General features: G+C 46.9%; 1 protein-coding gene across 8 annotated transcripts in view; it reads right to left on the bottom strand.

The window, feature by feature from the left end:
- The window catches only part of EFCAB6 (EF-hand calcium binding domain 6), a 253,969-nt gene that overhangs the window by 95,340 nt on the left and 138,603 nt on the right, over nt 1-20,026 (bottom strand). The gene's annotated exons all lie outside the window — the stretch shown is intronic.

Consider the following 20,026-nt stretch of genomic DNA (forward strand, 5'->3'; position numbering starts at 1 on the left):
GATACCCAGGATGACTGGACTCTCCCAGGACGGACACAGGAAGGCTGTATGGAGATGGGTTAGAATAAAGGCTCTGCCTGAGTGTTGCGGGGTGGGGAACACACAGACAAGATAAGACATGGTGCTGATCAGGGGCTGTGGTGGCACAGGAAGCCAGAAGGTAGAGAGCAGAAGAATAGTGGGGTCAGTGCTACACAGACTGCATTCTGTGGAGGAAGCTGAATGGGGGGGAGGGAGCAGGAGGATGGGATGAGATAGAACCCATCATCACCATGACCATCATCACCATCACCATCACCACCACCATCACCACCACCATCACCATCACTATTACCACCATCACCACCATCACCATCACCATCACCACCACCATCACCATCATCACCACCACCACCACCACCATCACCATCACTATTACCACCATCACCACCATCACCATCACCATCACCACCACCATCACCACCACCACCACCACCACCATCACTATTACCACCATCACCACCATCACCATCACCACCACCATCACCATCATCACCACCACCATCACCATCACCACCATCACCACCATTACCACCATCACCATCATCACCACCATCACCACCAACATCACCACCACCACCACCACCATCACCACCATCACCACCATCACCATCACCATCGCCATGATTTAGCAGTGCTTATCAGTAACCTCAGATATGCAGATGACACCACCCTTTTGGCAGAAATGGAAGAGGAACTAAAGAGCCTCCTGATAAAGGTAAAAGAGGAGAGTGAAATAGCTGACTTAAAACTCAACATTCAGAAAACTGAGATCATGGGGTCCGGTCCCATCACTTCATGGCAAATAGATGGGGAAACAATGGAAACAGTGACAGACTTTATTTTCTCGGACTGCAAAATCACTGCAGATGGTGACTTCAGCCATGAAATTAAGACACTTGCTCCTTGGAAGAAAAGCTATGACCAACCTAGACAGCATAGTAAAAAGCACAGACATTACTTTGCCAACAAAGGTCCATATAGTCAAAGCTACGGTTTTTCCAGTGGTCATGTATGAATGTGGGAGTTGGACCATAAAGAAAGCTGAGCACCAAAGAATTGATGCTTTTGAACTGTAGTGTTGGAGAGGACTCTTGAGAGTCTCTTGGACTGCAAGGAGATCCAACCAGTCCATCCTAAAGGAAATCAGTCCTGAATATTCATTGGAAGGGCTGATGGTGAAGCTGAAGCTCCAATACTTTGGCCACCTGATTCAAAGAGCCAACTCATTGGAAAAGATACTGATGCAGCGAAAGATGAAGGTAGGAGGAGAAGAGGACAACAGAGGATGAGACAGTTGGATGGCATCACCAGCTCAACGGACATGAGTATGAGCAAGCTCTGGGAGATGGTGAAGGACAAGGAAGCCTGGTGTGCTGCAGTCTACAGGGTCGCAAAGAGTCAGACATGACTGAGCGACTGAATGATGCCTATTACATGCCAGGCATTGTCCTGAGGTCTCTACAGGTATTAACATCTCATTTAAGCTGTGAGAAAAGCACTCTTACTAACTCCATTTTAAAGATGCAGAAACTGAGGCTGTGAGAGTTGCCCCAGACACATGATTAGGTAGGGACAAACCTGGGATCCAAACTCAGTTCTTCTTCTTGACCGCTGTGGTGAGAGCCACTGCTGGGAAAGGCCACTGGCCTCCAGACAAAGAGAGCACGTGGAAACAGACAGGAATACCAGTAGCGAGTGGGGGAAGAGCTCTTCTGTGGGGTGCTGGCCCCCCACACGGATCCAAGCAGACCAATAGGCAGAGGCTGACCTGGTCTCCGCAGAACACCTCGCGATGCCCTCGGGACACCCGAGAGGGGGAGCTGCCAATGAGTGGGTACGAGGCCACCTGCCATTCCCCGTGTCCCAGGAGGCCGTCAGGAGACAGATTCTCCTCGGTTCCCGGGGTCTGACAGGTGGCGCCTTCCGCCCCGGCCACCGCAGGCTAGAGCAGTAAAATATAGACCCACTTAGCAGCACCAAGGTGCTCACAGCAGCAGGGCAGCCACCGGCTCCTGCTTTGTGCTCCCCTTTCCAGCGTGTGGGCCAGGACCCGGGAGCGGGCCTCTCTGGCCATCTATGTGAGTAATGAGCTGAGTGTGACTGTGGCTCGCTGCGTTTGCACCTGCCCAGTTGGTCAGGCCCTGGCCGTGGCTGGGCTTGTGTGCGTGTTGAAGTAAACAGGCTGCGGGTCGGGCTTGGTGCAGGACTGGGAGCAGAGAGAAAGGAAGGGGGGATGCAGGTGTTACGGTGTTGCCTGGGGGCTCGGCGGAGGCGGGGAGCAGTGCTGGATGCCCAGACTACCCCGAGGGCCCGCCTGGGGACCTGGGCAGAGTGCGTGGCTGGGGACTCTGGCGGCTCTGCGCCATCTGCACATACACCCGCCCGCTCCGCTCTGCGCGGGAGTCTGTCCCAGCTCGGGACGGGGCAAGCATTCAGACAGCCCGCCCGTGGCTCTCGCACGGGCACCCAGGCAGCAGCAGCGGGAGCTCTGAAATGGAGAGGTCGGTGGCTTTCTTTGAAAAAAAAAATAACTTTATGTTTTCAAAACAATTACACATGAATTATTCATTGCAAATTCCTCCTGCTCAGTCCTTTCATAAAAACATATGTAATGGATGGTAAGAAAATGTCTGTAGGCAAATGTTTCCACAGCCTGGAGGGGTGAGAAGCCTGGGGAGGCTGGGCGTGCCATAGGCAGCCTGTCCTGAGGTTGTAGGCGTGCCATCCCCGAAGGGCACAGAGTGCCACCGAACATGCAGTGCGCAGGAGCGCAGTGCCCAGAGAGGCGCGAGGTGTTCACCAACATGAGCGTCTCTCAAGCCTCCCCTTGCGCCACTCATTCCTGGGATGAATAGGGCCACCGATCAACTAGATTTATCGCAACCCGTGGAGGCGATTTATAACACAATGTAGGGCTAAACTGCAACATGTATAAAACCGACCGTCACGTGGTTAAACACACTGAAGTCTTGTCCTTTGGTCTTTCCTAGGAGGCGTTTTCCTTAGGAAAGTTCCTCAAAGAAGAACGAACTGTGACTGGCACGTCCTGACTCTCCGAATCGTCACTTCTGCCGTTCCTGGGACACCACTTTGATCGGGGACTGCTTCTTTATGAGCGCACACCACCATTCTGAGGAATCCTTGCCGGGCTCCCCCAGTGAAGACAGGGGTGCCCTGGTAGGTGCCCAGTAACTGGACGGTGACTGAGTGACTCAGCTTTTCCAAGTCCTGCTCTTGCACAGCGGCCTTTGCTTTGGGGAAACCTACACTAGTCTCTGTGTGAGGAACACTTGTTGGCCGTGACTGGGGCATCGCTTTTGTGGTGGCTGAATCTAGGGGGTAGAAGAGACAACCTTAATTTCTCACAGTCTATTCAGTAATACTGAAGCATGCCACCCGAAATGTGGGAATCTTGCAACCATGGAGATTCCTACGCTGCCCTGTCCTTCGAGCCAGAGCTCTCATTTTTTTACATCTATGCCCCACAAGACAAGGTTAAAACATCTGCTTTAAGCACTCAAATGCATTTTTAACTGAGAAACAATAGCCTTTTATATTTAACTGAAGAGTAAAATTGGACCATTTCCCATGTTTTTTCTTCCTTCGTGATCATCTGAGTCTCCATCTATGGTATCGAATTCCTTCAGTCCGGAGAACTTCCTTCAGCACTTCTTAGAGTGAAGACCTGTTTGCAGTGAATGATCTCCGTTTGCTTTTTCATCTGAAAACACCTTTATCTCACCTTCATTCTTAAAGGAGATTGCACTGGATGTAAATTCTTGGGTGAGGGGTTTCTGTTGGTTTTAGTTTCCGCTGTCCTTTCAGCAGGGTGAAGTTTCTGTCCCACTGTTCTCTGGCCACCATCATTTCTGATACGAGGTGACGGTCTTTCAAATCATCGTTCCCCTTTTACCATGCTGTCTTTCGCGTGCTGCTTTGAGGTCTATCTCTTTGATTTTGGTTTTCAGTTTATCTACGATTTTGTTCTTTATATTTATCCTACTGGGGGTTTTCTGTGTTTCTTGAATTTACACATGTAAACTTTTCAACAAAAAATTGGGAAATTTCAGCCATTACCACATATGTCTTCTTCCTTCTGTGACTCCGATTATATCCATGTGAGACCTGATGAGATTTCACACATCCCTCAACTGCTGTCCTTTTTCTTTTCGAATCTTTTCCTTTCTCTTCTTCAGTTTGTGTAACTTCGGTTGATGTGTCTTCAAGTTCCCTGACTCTTCTCTTGTTATCTCCATTCTGTGGTTAAGCCCATCTGGTAAATTTTTCTTGGTGAATTTTTATTTCAGATATTTTATTCTTTAGTTCTAGAATGTCCATTTGGCTTTTTTCATAAATTCTACTTCTCTGCTGAGATTTCCTGTGTTTTCATTCGTTATGAGTATACTTTCCTTTGCATGACTGAGCATAGTTTTAATGGTTAAAAATTTCAAGTGCTAAGTCTAACATCTGGATCATCTCAGAGTCTTTGCTCTTGAGAAAGGTCACACTTCCCTATTTCTCCATATGTTGAGTAAGGTTGGGTGGGCTTCCTGGACACTATGAATATTGTGGTGTGTGGAGGTTCTAGATCCTGTTACATTTTGTTTACCTGTTTGAGTACGCAGTAGACTTGGTTGCACTCTGTCTGCTGGGCAGCAGTTTAAATCTCAGTTTGGCTCTTTTATCCTGAGCCAGGCTCCTAGCAGTCTGCCCTGCTTTTGTATCATCGGGGTCAGCCAGAGATTTGGGGAAAATTTATAAACAGAGCTTAAGGCATCTACATTCTGGCTCTGTCCTCTACAGAAATCTCCCTTTATTCCCCAGTGGCATCAGTCACTCGGACCTCCCTCTGCCCTCTGGTTCTTCAGGCTGGAAAGGCTGCTGGTTTTCTATCAGTACTTTATCTACCTTATGTGGCACCAACTTCAGCCTTCACTCAGATGAGAAGCTGAAAACATGGGAACATTTCCCCATGCTATTTCCATTTCCAAGAGTTGACTCCTCTCCAGAATCTGGTTGCTTAGTTTCATTCTCCAGGACCTTCGGGTACTTTATTTAGCTATTTATTCATTAATTTACTGACTCGTTTAACATTGTCCAGCGTTCACAGTTACGTCTCTAGGAAAGTTGGTCTAGTAGCAGCTGATTCACTCACAGGAGAAGCAGAACTCCCTGATGCGATCACAGCTCGGACCAGCACAGCAAACGCCTTCCCAGCCGCCCACCTGCAGCGATAATGCTCTTTTTTGAGTGTCCACAGCCCCTCCGCTTGCTTCTGTTGTAAGCAGTCCCTCAGGCACTCGACAAATAAACGCCTGTTGGATGGAGAAGTCACCAGCACTTATTTTCCACCTCTGTACCCCCAGGGCATACAGTAGGTGCTCAGCAAATGCCGAATGACAAGAGGAGGCAGGGGCGCCAGCGTAGGGGAACCCTGAATGCTCTCCCAACTCCTGCTACGTGCTAAGCCGCTTCATTTGTGTCCAGTTCTTTGTGACCCCAGTGGATTACAGCCCACCAGACTCCTCTATGGAATTTTCCAGGCACGAATACTGGAGAGGGTTGTCATGCCCCTTTTCCAGGGGATCTTCCTGACCCCGCGACCAAACCCATGCTTCTTACATCTCCTGCACTGGCAGGTGGGTTCTTTTACCACTAGTGCCACTTGGGAAGCCCAACTCCTACTGCACGTCGGGGTGAACCTTTCGCCTGATGTGAGAGAGTCCACGTGAGGCAGATATGAGTGGCAAGTGGTCATCTAGCCTTGGCTAGGTAGTAGCTAGACTACCCAGAATACTGCTAGGCAGGACAAGAAGACATTGTCCCGGGAGGCAGACACAAGGAAGCAGGAGGAAAGGGAGGCGGGCTTGGAACTGCAAGGTTGACTTGTCCTTGAGACCTGAACTACAGAAGCTTCAGACTTGCAAAGGTGCACGGCTCTGGTGCCCGGTCAGCCATGATCTTTAGGTTCCTCCCTTAACCCTGCACTTAGTCATGTTCTCTGCAAACTGTCAGTCTGGGGGACCAAGGGAAAGACTCGTGTTTACACTCCGGCTTACACAGAAGCCAGAGACTTAAAGACCAAGATGCAAAGTGAAGGCAGAAGTCGGGTGCACAGACCTGGAGACTGCTAGTTCAGCCATTCCTCCCCACCTGGAGATTCTCCCACCTGTTACTTGTGAAGGAACCAATGAAGGTTCTGGGTTTTATTTTTAATGAATAATATCACTTCAACTTCTTGAAATACACATTCATAGTTAAAATGAAATAGGCAAAAAAAAAAGCTTCTCTAGAATTTCAGACTTACTCTATCTCCCCACCCTCCATTCCCTATCCCAAGAATTTCTGCTCTTCCAGCCCCTCCCAACCCTTAGCTGCCTCAGTCATCAGAGGGTAGAAACAATCAGAGAATTCAGTCGTCAAGACGACCTGATCACACGCAAATCTGCTATGAGGGATTAGAGCACCAAGGCTGGAAAAGAGTACGGAACTTTCAGATCAGATATGTACTCAGATAGAAAGCCGAAACTCTTTTGGCAAATGTTTCCGTGAATATTCAGGCACACAATCTGACTGTCCACGTGGCCCCAGCAAGCAGGGTGTTCGCAGCTGATGCAAACCCACCTGAGAGGCAATCACGGTGCTGCCGCCCACAGAGGCCACAGTGCATTCAGTTTGAGAGGCTGTTGCCTGTTCCGAGTGCCGTTCAAGTGACGGGTTTCCTTTTAGTTTCTCATGTGACAGGAATATCGTGAAGAATGAAGGACGCTCCCAGGGTGTGGAGCATCTCAGATAAAGGACACCGAGCATCTCAGTGTCCTGGTGTAAGGACACCGATGGCAGGGACTGTTCTGGAGACAGGGACTCAGAAGTGGGATCTGAAGCTGGGGAGCGTCTCGAGCACAGTCCCAGCATCAACGGCCCAATGACAAGACCCAGGGCCGACTTCAGAGCAGCAAACAGGACTCCAGGGGGTAATGGACGCTTCACAAGTGTCACCGAGAAAGAGAACTGACTGAAGATATACCAGGTGTGGTCATGTTACTAAGTGACTTCCACACACTAGCCTTTTTTAAGCAGAGCAACAGCTCCTCAACAGAAATAGGACCAAGTCCATCCTACAAAGGAGGAGATCAAACTTTAGGACGGCTAAGTAAAAACAACCGTATGCTAGAAAGAGCCGCTGTGAGTGGTGGAGCAAAGGCTTGAACGCATGTGGGCCTGACACCATGAGATATCACTGTCTCCTGACTCCGTGGGGGGAGAGCCTGGAGCGTGTCAGCTGCGGCATTTACAGGTTCACTTACATACAGATGAGGAGCCTGGAGCCCAGAGACACCAGCACCTGTCCCCGGGGCTGGGCTTGAGCACAGAGACACGTGAATAACTCCAGTGGGGGTACTGCCCAGGGATGCTCAGTAACCGTGACAAATAGCCCAGCACTGTGGCTGAGTCTGGACTCACCACTCCCCACTGCAGCGAGCTGCCCGGCAGTCTGGGAGGACATGGCTGAGACCGGGTCTGGGTGCTCCGTGAGGCTTTGTGGCCCAGATGTTTGGGGCAGGTTGACAGCAGGGACAGAGGCTCTGTGAGCCAGCTACCGCGTAACAATCATCCAAAATGTGGTGGCCAATGACAAAACAAACATTTGTCCTTGAACCAGTGGGTCTGTGGCTCAAGCGCAGTGTGGCTCATTTAAGATGGCCTTGGCGGGAGGTTCCTGGTTCAGTCTGCAGGGTGGCTGTAGGCCCGTTTCACGTGCATTCACTCTGGGGACCACGCGGATGGGACAGCAGCTGCCCCGGGGAAGTTCTTCTAACAGCCGATCGCTGGAGCCCAAGGCCATGCTGGACCCACAGCTGCTGCTTAGGCTATCTCAGCCACACTCCGCGTCCAGCAGCACTGGGTAAGTACCCCCTGAGGTACTGGAGAGCAGAGAGGGAGGGCCATGAAGAGGGGGTGAAGGACAGCAAGTGCATGAACTCTGAGGTCCTTTCCAGCTCCGTGAGTCCATGGATCCTGTATATTTGGTGGCAATGCTATGACCTCTAGAAAGATACCACTATCACAATCCAACCACTCTCCCAAATCTAGACACGCTTAGCCCTTAGGGGAGATCCCTGGTCCAGATCCAGTTCCACCCGACCCATGGGTGATGGTGCTGAAAATGCTTCCAAAAACAATCTATCCCCCCATCTTCTGGACCTTCGAGACACACTGAGGGTTTGATAACCGCAGTCACCAAGCTGTAAACCAGTGGGGCTTTTTCTCTCCTTTCCTGATGCAGGCGTGATGATGACAATGAAAACAGTGACAATATGATTTGGTTTAGTGGAGTTTTTTAAACTATATTATCCCCCTAGAACAACAAGACTAAAATTGTGTTTAAGGCTCAGAGTGAAAAAAATGCTGAGCCTAAACGCGACCTTCAGAAATTGTAAAAGAATAAAAGACAAGGTGACCTGACAGCTTCCAGTAACAAGGAGGTTCCCGGGGTGACTTGCAAATGGACCAGACACGTCTAACCTTGGAGGCAAGCCCCCAGAACGTAGAGTGCTGTTTTGCACACGTGTAAAATCTTCGCACATTCCACGGGCAAATGAATCCGGCACTTTGGTAACAAGCTGTGAAGACTGCAGCTGAAAGCGGACAAGCCATTTCTCCTTCAGAGGAGACTGTTCTTCAGTCCCGGAATCATGTCTGTTGTTCAAAGGGCAGGTGAAGACAAACCACGGGGCCCAAAGCCGAGCACAAGGTCAAGGCGGCGGGAGGAGCTGCCACTGGGCGGCCACACCCGCCTCTGGGCCTGACTTTATTTCTCCCTTCTCAATTTCAAAAGCAGATACGTTTTTAACATATAAACTTAACGCAAGTCCAATTATGATCTTAATAATGCATTTGGGAGGTAACTCTATATGGATAGAGTTTATATGGAAAGATTTAAATCTGGCCTGAGAGTAGCCAAGAAAATACAAAAAGGAAAAAATAAGGAAAGATCTGTTTTACTAAAATAAAAAAATTACATTGATATAGAAAAAGATGTATAGAACTGTGCAACAAAATGAGAATTTTCAGATGTATGCCCTAGTATAATGAGAATTTCACAAACGACACAGGGAAAATATAGAAGAGCCTCATTTTATACAGTACAAAAAAAATTAACTCCATATGGATTAGGAATTCATATTTAAAAAGTAAAGCAGTAAAAAATTCTCACAAGAAAGTCTAGATTATCTGTAAAGTATGAGAGGGAGACCCGGAGGGACCAGGGAAGAATGGAAACTTATTAAGCAAGACTAGAATTTATCTTTAATGAAAAAAAAAGAGGAAAAAAGAATGGAATATAGATATATTGGGTTGTACAAAAATCTTAAAACACTTTAATGGCAAAAGATATAATAAAACAAAGAGACGAATGATAGGTTTTATAAATATATTTGTAGTGCGGAAGACAGAGAGCTAATACATTATTAATTAATTCAAGAGCTACTGGGGGACACCTACATTGGAGACACTATTCAAGCCATCAGGAACTCAAAGGTGAGCAAAGATCGAAACCCTGCCCTCGGGTGCCAGGCTCCACTGAAAGGGTTAACCTACGCTATTGAGTTGCTTGTGTCCCCAGAAAGATATGCTTAAATCTTAACCCAGTTTCCTGCACATGTGACCTTAATGAAAACAAGGTCTTTGCAGATGTAATCGAGTTCCCATGAGGTCATACTAGACTGGGCTTCCCCGATGGCTCACCGGTAAAGAATCCCTCTGCCGATGCAGGAGACACAGGTTTGATCCTTGGGTCGGGAAGATCTCCTGGAGGAGGAAATGGAAACCCACTCCAGGATTCTTGCTTAGAAAATTCCATGGACAGAGGAGCCTGGCGGGCTACAGCCCATGGGGTCACAAAGGGTCAGACGTGACTGAGTGACTGAGCAGGCACGCACGCACACGCTGGATTAGGGGTGAGCCCAAGTCCAAGGACTGGAGTCCTTATGAAAAGAAGGGACTCTGGAGAGTGAGGACAACACAGGTGAAGTCTCAGACACAAGCAAGAGGCCAGAGGTCAGTGTGAGGGCAGCTTAGCAAGCCGAGGGCAGCCAGGGACCGCCAAGCCAGCAAGGCTGGGAGCCAGAGTCGGCAGGGAAGGGCCCTCACACAGAGAAACCGTGGCAGGCTGCAGGACTCTGCGACGCCCGGGTTTCAGGCTTCTGGCCCCAGCACTGTGAGAGAAGAGATTTCTGTGGTCCCAGCCACCCAGTTTGTGGTGATTTGTTACAAATTCCTAGGAAACGACTACACGCGTATTGGCTCATTTAATCCTTATCACTATCCTACAATCCCTGGAGAAGGAAATGGCAAACCACTCCAGTATCCTTGCCTGGAAAATCCCACAGACCGAGGAGCTTGGTGGGCTGTGGTCCATGGGGTCGCAGAGTCCAGCATGACTGAGCGACTGACACAGACTATCCTACGAGGTAGCTACGAAAACGATCTCCGCTGAGGGATAAGGAAACTGGGGCACGGAGACGTCTGCCCAGGGTCACACAGTTGTTAGGCAACAGAGCTGGGATTTGACTCCCGGCACCCACTCCGGGATTCTGGTCTGGAGAATTCCATGGACTCAAAGAGTCGGACATGACTGAGCTTTGACTCAAAGCTTTTCACTTTGAGACTTTGAGTGTGGCTCAGAGTCAGCCTTTGAGACGAGATCAGGTGCATACAGGGTGGTATGGCCGTAGGCAGAGTTTTAAAACGCAATTCTCCAATGCTCCAAAATTGACTGGGTTCATTCCAAGAATACTGAGTACTTACTTTACGCTGCGCCCTGTTTCAGATGCTTGGGACAGGGCAGAGAATAAAAAGGACACAGGTAACTGCCCAAGTAGCAGGTCCACCTCAGGGAGGAGGGCAGGGCTGCAGGGGGCTGGGGGAGAGAACCAGGCTGGAGCTGATGCAAACCAGAGTGTTAGGGAAGAGCTGTGGCAGCCAGGGGCTGGGGTGGGGTGGGGGCGGGGTGAGGGCAGAGGCAGGGGTGGGTCAGACTATAGGCTGGGGTCAGATTAAGCAATCCTACCCCAGGGAATCCGTTCCATGGAGATGAAAGCATCAGTACATAGAGATACATAAATAATGACTGTTTGAAGAGGGGAAAGAGAGAAAAAGAAATGAATGCCCATCAAAAAGGGAAGGGTTGCTGTTCAGCTTGCAGTTCTTTGCTTCCACTGAGAACAAACAGAAAGCCAGACAAAAGACAGCAAAACATCTGTCTGACATACAGACAGCTGCTGAGACAGATCAGATCAGATCAGTCGCTCAGTCGTGTCCGACTCTTTGTGACCCCATGAATCGCAGCACGCCAGGCCGCCCTGTCCATCACCAACTCCCGGAGTTCACCCAGACCCACGTCCATCAAGTCAGTGATGCCATCCAGCCATCTCATCCTCTGTCGTCCCCTTCTCCTCCTGCCCCCAATCCCTCCCAGCATCAGAGTCTTTTCCAATGAGTCAACTCTTCGCATGAGGTGGCCAAAGTACTGGAGTTTCAGCTTTAGCATCATTCCTTCCAAAGAAATCCCAGGGCTGATCTCCTTCAGAATGGACTGGTTGGATCTCCTTGCAGTCCAAGGGACTCTCAAGAGTCTTCTCCAACACCACAGTTCAAAAGCATCAATTCTTTGGTGCTCAGCCTTCTTCACAGTCCAACTCTCACATCCATACATGACCACTGGAAAAACCATAGCCTTGACTAGACAGACCTTTGTTGGCAAAGTAATGTCTCTGCTTTTCAATATGCTATCTAGGTTGGTTATAACCTTCCTTCCAAGGAGTAAGCCTCTTTTAATTTCATGGCTGCAGTCACCATCTGCAGTGATTTTGGAGCCCAGAAAAAGAAAGTCTGACACTGTTTCCACTGTTTCCCCATCTATTTCCCATGAAGTGGTGGGACCAAATGCCATGATCTTCGTTTTCTGAATGTTGAGCTTTAAGCCAACTTTTTCACTCTCCACGTTCACTTTCATCAAGAGGCTTTTGAGTTCCTCTTCACTTTCTGCCATAAGGGTGGTGTCATCTGCATATCTGAGGTGATTAATATTTCTCCCGGCAATCTTGAGTCCAGCTTGTGTTTCTTCCAGTCCAGCGTTTCTCATGATGTACTCTGCATATAAGTTAAATAAACAGGGTGACAATATACAGCCTTGACGAACTCCTTTTCCTATTTGGAACCAGTCTGTTGTTCCATGTCTAGTTCTAACTGTTGCTTCCTGACTTGCATACAAATTTCTCAAGAGGCAGATCAGGTGGTCTGGTATTCCCATCTCTTTCAGAATTTTCCACAGTTTATTGTGATCCACACAGTCAAAGGCTTTGGCATAGTCAATAAAGCAGAAATAGATGTTTTTCTGGAACTCTCTTGCTTTTTCCATGATCCAGAGGATGTTGGCAATTTGATCTCTGGTTCCTCTGCCTTTTCTAAAACCAGCTTGAACATCAGGAAGTTCACGGTTCACATATTGCTGAAGCCTGGCTTGGAGAATTTTGAGCATTACTTTACTAGCGTGTGAGATGAGTGCAATTGTGTGGTAGTTTGAGCATTCTTTGGCATTGCCTTTCTTTGGGATTGGAATGAAAACTGACCTTTTCCAGTCCTGTGGCCACTGCTGAGTTTTCCAAATTTGCTGGCATATTGAGTGAAGCACTTTCACAGCATCATCTTTCAGGATTTGAAAGAGCTCAACTGGAATTCCATCACCTCCAGTAGCTTTGTTCGTAGTGATGATTTCTAAGGCCCACTTGACTTCACATTCCAGGATGTCTGGCTCTAGGTCAGTGATCACACCATCGTGATTATCTGGGTCGTGAAGATCTTTTTTGTACAGTTCTTCTGTGTATTCTTGCCATCTTTTCTGAATATATTCTGCTTCTGTTAGGTCCATACCATTTCTGTCCTTTATCGAGCTCATCTTTGCATGGAATGTTCCTTTGGTATCTCTGATTTTTTTGAAGAGATCCCTAGTCTTTCCCATTCTGTTGTTTTCCTCTATTTCTTTGCATTGATCGCTGAAGAAGGCTTTCTGAGACAACAAGGGCTCAAAGGGACACAAGTCGGAGTGGAGGGGGAGCCTCAGAACTCGGAAGAGAAGGAGGTCACAGACCCATTCTGGGAGCAGAGCCAGGGTTCAGGACCGGAGCCGAAGGCCCAGGTAGGCGGTCACTACCAGCAGAGAGAGAGAGACACGCAGAGTGCGTGGGACTGCAGAGACCAGAATCAGAGGCTTCACTTCTCAGCTTCCTGGTGAGAAGGGGAAACAGAAGACCCTGATACTGTCAGTGTTCCCCTCGAGGCACTTGCTGAATTCAGAAGCCATGGGTGGGGACTGACAGAAGGCTAAGGAATCAAAGCAGAAAACCTCAGAAAAGCTGAAGGGATTTTTTTTGGGGGGGTTACCTTTTTGAGTCCTGAGGAAACTAAGGTTAGACAGAGTTCAGGACTTCTCAGGGATGAGGGCTCAAAGAGTAGCCCATTCTCTGAGTTAGAAGAGCTCCCCAGTGGCTCAGTAATAAAGAATCCACCTACTAAAGCAGGAGACACAGGAGAGGCAGGTTAAATCCCTGGGTCAGGAGGATCCCTTGGATAGGAAATGGCAACCCGCTCCAGTATTCTTGCCTGGAGAATCCCATGGACAGAGGAGCCTGGCGGGTTACAGTCCATGGGGTCGCAAGGGGTAGGACACGACTGGAGTGACAGCACACAGGCATCAGTTCAGTTCAGTGCAGTTGCTCAGTCGTGTCTGACTCGCCGCGACCCCATGGACTGCAGCACGCCAGGCCTCCCTGTCCATCACCAACTCCCGGAGCTTGCTCAGACTCACGTCCATCGAGACGATGAAGTCATCCAACCATCTCATCCTCTGTTGTCCCCTTCTCCTTCTGCCCTCAATCTTTCCCAGCATCAGGGTCTTTTCCAAGTAGTCAGTTTTTTGCATCAGGTGGTCAAAGTACTGGAGTGTCAGCATCAATCTTTCCAATGAATATTCAGGACTGATTTCCTTTAGGATGGACTGGTTGGATCTCCTGGCAGTCCAAGGGACTCTCAAGAGTCTTCTCCAGCACCACAGTTCAAAAGCATCAATTCTTCTGCGCTCAGCTTTCTTTACAGTCCAGCTCTCATATCCATACATGACCACTGGAAAAACCATAGCTTTAACTAGATAGACCTTTGTTGGCAAAGTAAAGATGTCTCTGCTTTTTACTATGCTGTCAAGGTTGGTCATAGGTTCTCTTCTAAGGAGTAAGTGTCTTTTCATTTCATGGCTGCAGTCACCATCTGCAGTGATTTTGGAGCCCCCCAAAATTAAGTCTGTCACTGTTTCTATTGTTTTCCCATCTATTTGCCATGAAGTGATGGGACCAGATGCCATGATCTTGGTTTTCTGAATGTTGAGTTTTAAGCCAACTTTTTCACTCTCCTCTTTCACTTTCATTGAGAGGCTCTTTAGTTCTTCTTTACTTTCTGCCATAAGGTTGATATCATCTGCATATCTGAGGTTATTGATATACTCTTGATTCCAGCTTGTGCTTCATCCAGCCTGGCACTGTGCATAATGTACTCTGCATATAAATTAAATAAGCAGGGTGACAATATATAGTCTTGATGTACTCCTTTCCCAATTTGGAACCAGTCTGTTGTTCCATGTACAGTTCTGACTGTTGCTTCTTGACCTGCACACAGATTTCTCAGGAGGCAGGTCAGGTGGTCTGGTATTCCCACCTCTTGAAGAATTTTCCACAGTTTATTGTGATCCACACAGTCAAAGGCTTTGGCATAATCAGTAAAGCAGAAGTAGATGTTTTTCTGGAACTCTCTTGTTTTTTCAATGATCCAACAGATGTTGGCAATTTCATCTCTGGTTCCTCTGCCTTTTTAAAAAAATCTTTGAAGACTACAGGCTAGAAGGGAGTTTTTTTGGCTGGGTGGTTGATTTTGTTGTTGGAGTGTTCACACGCCGCAGGGCAACTAAGCCTGTGTACCACAAGCACTGAAGCCCGTGTGCTCTGGAGCCCACGCACCACACGAGAGAAGCCCCCCACAGTGAGAAGCCCAAGCACTGCAACTAGAGAAAGCCCATGCACAGCAGTGAAGAGCCATTCTAGCTAAACATAATAGCAATAAATTAATTGAAAAAATTAGTCCAGGCGCAAGCATACAAAAATACAAGATGGAAAGAAATAGCAAAGGTAAACATACAGATACATATGATATCTTATTTACCATAAAAATAGCATCCCATGGGATTCAGCATCGAGGTAAAATTTAAATGCATGACAATAGTAACATAAAAGATAGGAAGGGGTGAATGAAATTATTTTTATATCTAGCCTTGCTAGAGAAGTGGTAAAAATAACAGCATATTTAAGTACATACAATAAGACAAGGATTCATATCAAATCTCTCGGGCAGCCTCTAAAGTCTGACAGAAGAACATACACACCAGTAGGCTGATAGAGGGGAAAACGGAATGGTAGAAATAGTTAAATAATCTAAAAGAAGGTAAGATAGGAAAGCAAAGAATACATGGAACAGTTGGGTCAAACAGAAAAAAAAAATAGTAAGATGATATTCATAGATATAAAATCAACTCTGTGTGCTTATGTGCTCAGTCATGTCCAACTCTCTGTGACCCCATGAACTGTACCCACCAGGCTTCTCTGTCCATGGGGTTTCCCAGGCAAGAATACTGGAGTGGGTTGCTAGTTCCTTCTCCAGTAAAATCAACTCTATCAGTAATTAAATGTAAAATGAAGTGACTACTGCAAGAACAAGACTAAGGCTGTCACAGTCTGTTTTTTAAAATATCAGCTATATGCTGTCCATGTGAGACAATTTAAATATAAGCACCCAGGAAATTTGAAGTAAAAGGATAGGAAAAAATATGCTATGCTAACATGAATCAAAAGAAAGCTGAAGTAACTATATTATTACCTGTCTAAAATAGACTTGAAGGCAAGTAGCATCACTCTATATCAAGAGAGTCATGTCATAATGATAAAGAAGACAATTCACAGGAAGCTTCAGCAATTCTGAGTCTATGTGTACCCAAAAATTTAGCTTCAAAGTGAACAAGGCAACAATCAACAGAACTAAACAGGATCTCACTAGACAAATCCACAATCAGTTGGGAGACCTCAACACATTTCTCTCAACAGCTAATGGGATGAGCAGGCAAAAAATTGATAAGGAGACAAAAGGTCTGAAAAACACAATTAATAAAATCAACTTGGTTGACCTACTTAGAAAACTAAAGGTCCGTGATGGAGTACACATCGTTTTCAAGTGTTTCTGGGACATTTACCAAAATTGTCTCTATACTGGGTCATAATCCAAGCCTCAGCATATTTAGAAGGATCAGTTGAAGTGATTTAGACTTAAAAATCACACCCTAGCTGTTAGAGCAGAGGACTATAGGTTCGATGCATGTGGACTTTAAAATCTATTCTCTGATCACAATGGAATCAATTTTAAAATCAATAATAAGAGATAAACTAGAAAATATCAACTGTGTGGAAATTAAACAGTAAACAATTGGAAAAAAAGAAGAAATCACAACAGAAATTATAAAACATGTTGAACCGAATGACAATGAAAACACAGTATACTGAAACCTGTACCACGTGGCTAAGACCGCACCTAGAGGACAATGGATAGCCATCAGTTCATATATTAGAGAGAGAAAGGCTGGAAAGCAATGATCTAACATTCTATCTCAAGAAATTAGAAAAAGAAAAGCAAATTAAATCCCTAGCAGGTAAAAGGAAGAAAATAATGGAGGTAACAGCAGAAATAAAGAAATATAAAACAAATTATATAAGAGAAAAAAAAAAAAGTCAAATAAAGTTGTTACTTTGAAAAGAGAAAACTGACAGATCTCAACTTCTGCATTTGGGTAGGATCAAGCAATTCACAGCAAGCAAATATTCCCAACGAAAACAATTAGAAAAAATCGAGTAAAAATAACAAAAAGGCATCAGAAAGCTGCAAAAGCCATGAGGTTTCAAGGGACCAAAATCCCAAGGTGGAAAGGACTCACCTTTCAATGTCAAGGGCTTCCCTGATAGCTCAGCTGGTAAAGAATCAGCCTGCAATGTGGGAGACCTGGGTTCGATCTCTGAGTTGGGAAGACCCCCTGGAGAAGGGAAAGGCTACCCACTGCAGTATTCTTGGGCTTCCCTTGTGGCTCAGCTGGTAAAGAATCTGCCCGCAATGTGGGAGACCTGGGTTCGATCTCTGGGTTGGGAAGATCCCCTGGAGAAGGCAAAGGCTACCCACATCAGTATTCAGAGCCAGACAGGACTTAGCGACTTTCACTTTCACACTTTCAGTGTCAAACTGAGGGGAGGCAATTGCATTTCCCCTGGGAACAGCTGACGCCTCTGGGAGTGGACTTTGGACTGAGAAATAGGTTTGGGCCAGACGGAGAGCCACTCCAGCAGAGTGTTCACTAGTAACATGGTGCTGGAGTGGTGAAGTTGGAGGGGGCAGGCTCAAAGCATGTCTGGCTCCCCCTTCCAGACATGTGCTGATCTCTGCAACAGGCCAGGGCTGGACTCTAATGACCTGAACTGAAAACTTAAAAAAGGACGATCCAAATCTCCACACTTAGGAGACAAAGGCCCGACAGGGAGGAAGACCCTGAGAACACAGAGACAAAAACGAAGCCCTAGAGGTGCGGTCCATCGACACTGAGGGTCTGCAGCTGCCCGGCCCTGGAGAACTGGCCAGTTTGGGCATGGCCAGGTGCTGAGAGGCTCTAGGTTTGGCATCTGTCAAGAGAATTATTGCTGGAAGATAGAGAAATAAATATAGACTTTTGATGGGTGTGTGGAGCTTGGAGCAACAAAACTGAAGATGTGAGGGACCTCCAACACACAACTGGTTCACCTCCTTGAAACATGTGTAAGATTAGGAAGTGGTAAGGAACAGCCAAGAGATGCTCAAGGGTGTTTGTGGGGCTTGGTTTAACCAGGGTCCCTGTCCCTAGATGGAGAAGACTGTGTGGGATTAGGAATTGATGGCAGTGAGTGGGGTGGGTGCCCGTTCCCCAGATATGTGAGTGTGACCAGCACCCAGAGGGCTTAAAGTACTCTGCTAGGAGGAAGTGAGAAAGCTCACCTCCTGCTAAGCAAGGTGAGATATCTTTGCCTTCAGGAAGGTGCAGAAGTAAAGGGCCAAGGCTGCTAAGAATCTGGGACAATGGGCTGGGCTGTTACAGACTCTGGCTTCCCTAATCCACGTCTTGGGGGCTCTGTGTGTGTTGGCTGATGAGCTCTGCAGCCTGTGTCTGTTGCCGGGGCCTCTGCTGGGACTCCAGAAACAGGACTAAGAATAACAGCGTGCTGAACAATGTTCAGTGTATTTACTGAGGATGAAGAATAACAATTTCCCATTAGGAACAGCCAATTACAGGGAACCAGAATTGTAGAGCTGCCCTCAAATTCCTGATGGATGGAATAGCTCAATTAGTCTAATTACTCAATTAGACTAATCTTGACTTATGTGTCCTTGGGTGTTTAGTCACTTTATGTTCCCCGTGGGTCACTAGTCCCAAGCAATGAAGCTTCTGCTTTATCCATGTCTCCATGTGGCTTAGTCCTATTGCAAGTGTGGAACAGGCACCCTCACAACATTTACCAAGAGAAAGGATGGCAGAGACTGTTGTATTTGCCTGCCTAATGTGTATTCTCTCCTTCTCCCATAGGAGCAGGACTTTGCTTTTTCTGGAGGTAGTAATGTACCCAGCCAAAAAGTGTGCATGTAAGTGGAAGCTTATGATACATTATAACAAAATGTTAAGTTTGAAGAGCTTCCAAAAAAGCCCTTTAAGAAAGAAAGACTTCTCTGGCTCAAGCCTTTGCCCTTCCCTTTTTCCTTTCTTTATGCCTGAAACATGTGTGTGATAGCTGGTGCTCCAGCAGCTATCTTGTATACATGAGGATAAGACTGGAAGAGTAAGAAGCTAGAAGCAACCTGGCTTTCTGAAGACAATGTAGAGTGGCTGCACTGACCCTATGGCAACAACCTCGGACTCCTCTCTTACAGGAGAAAAATAGCCACTTTAAAAATTTAAGCTACTGTTTTGGGGGTTTGCTGCTAATTCAGCAAAGAAGGATATGGAAAGGGGGAAAATGTATCCAGAGAAGGAATATAAAGATTCTAGATCATCCTAAAATTCAAAAATGGTTTTCTGCAACATTACAAGTTCTTGACTCATTATTTAAATAAATTGGCACATTTGAAAACACATGGAAGTCACAGGATTTGTGGTGCAGAGGCCAGAGCAACGAAGCAGAAGAGGGGGGTTTCCTGAGAGACAGAATATGTGTCATAGGGTTGTTGTGAACAATGATTTAATGCTTGATGTGAAATACAAAGACGAGGCTAGTACAATTCCAGAAAGAAGAGTCCTTTTCCCTCCCACAGTGGAAATTGCATACTTGACCATGAAAAACACACTGAGTTCATGAAAACCCCAGTAGCTCTGCCTCTATCAGGGCTCTCAACTCAGTGTGGGGTCCCTGGTTATCTTACACTAACCAGAAACTCTGATATCTCCAACACTCAAGACAGAAAAGGGGGAAAGTTCAATTACCAGTTAACAAATAAGAGTTTGCATAACAGACAAAAGCCGCCTGACCCGGGAGGTGAAAACAATAACAGTCTCAGTGATGACCATGCAGGGACGCAGTGACCTGTCAGCTCCCACCTGGCTCTGGAATCTGTTCTCATGGGTCTCTCCTAAGAGGACCTGTATAGCCCATCACCTCCTGCCTCTAACCATAGGGAAGGTGATGGCTGCTAAGAATAAATCGGACTTCTAATTTAGAGTGCAAGGTATTCAGTTCAGTTCAGTCACTTGGTCGTGTCCGACTCTTTGTGACCCCATGGACTGCAGCACGCCAGGCTTCCCTGTCCATCACCAACTCCTGGAGGT

This window comes from Bos taurus, chromosome 5 (genome assembly GCF_002263795.3).
Source record: "Bos taurus isolate L1 Dominette 01449 registration number 42190680 breed Hereford chromosome 5, ARS-UCD2.0, whole genome shotgun sequence".
Classification (NCBI taxonomy): domain Eukaryota; kingdom Metazoa; phylum Chordata; class Mammalia; order Artiodactyla; family Bovidae; genus Bos; species Bos taurus.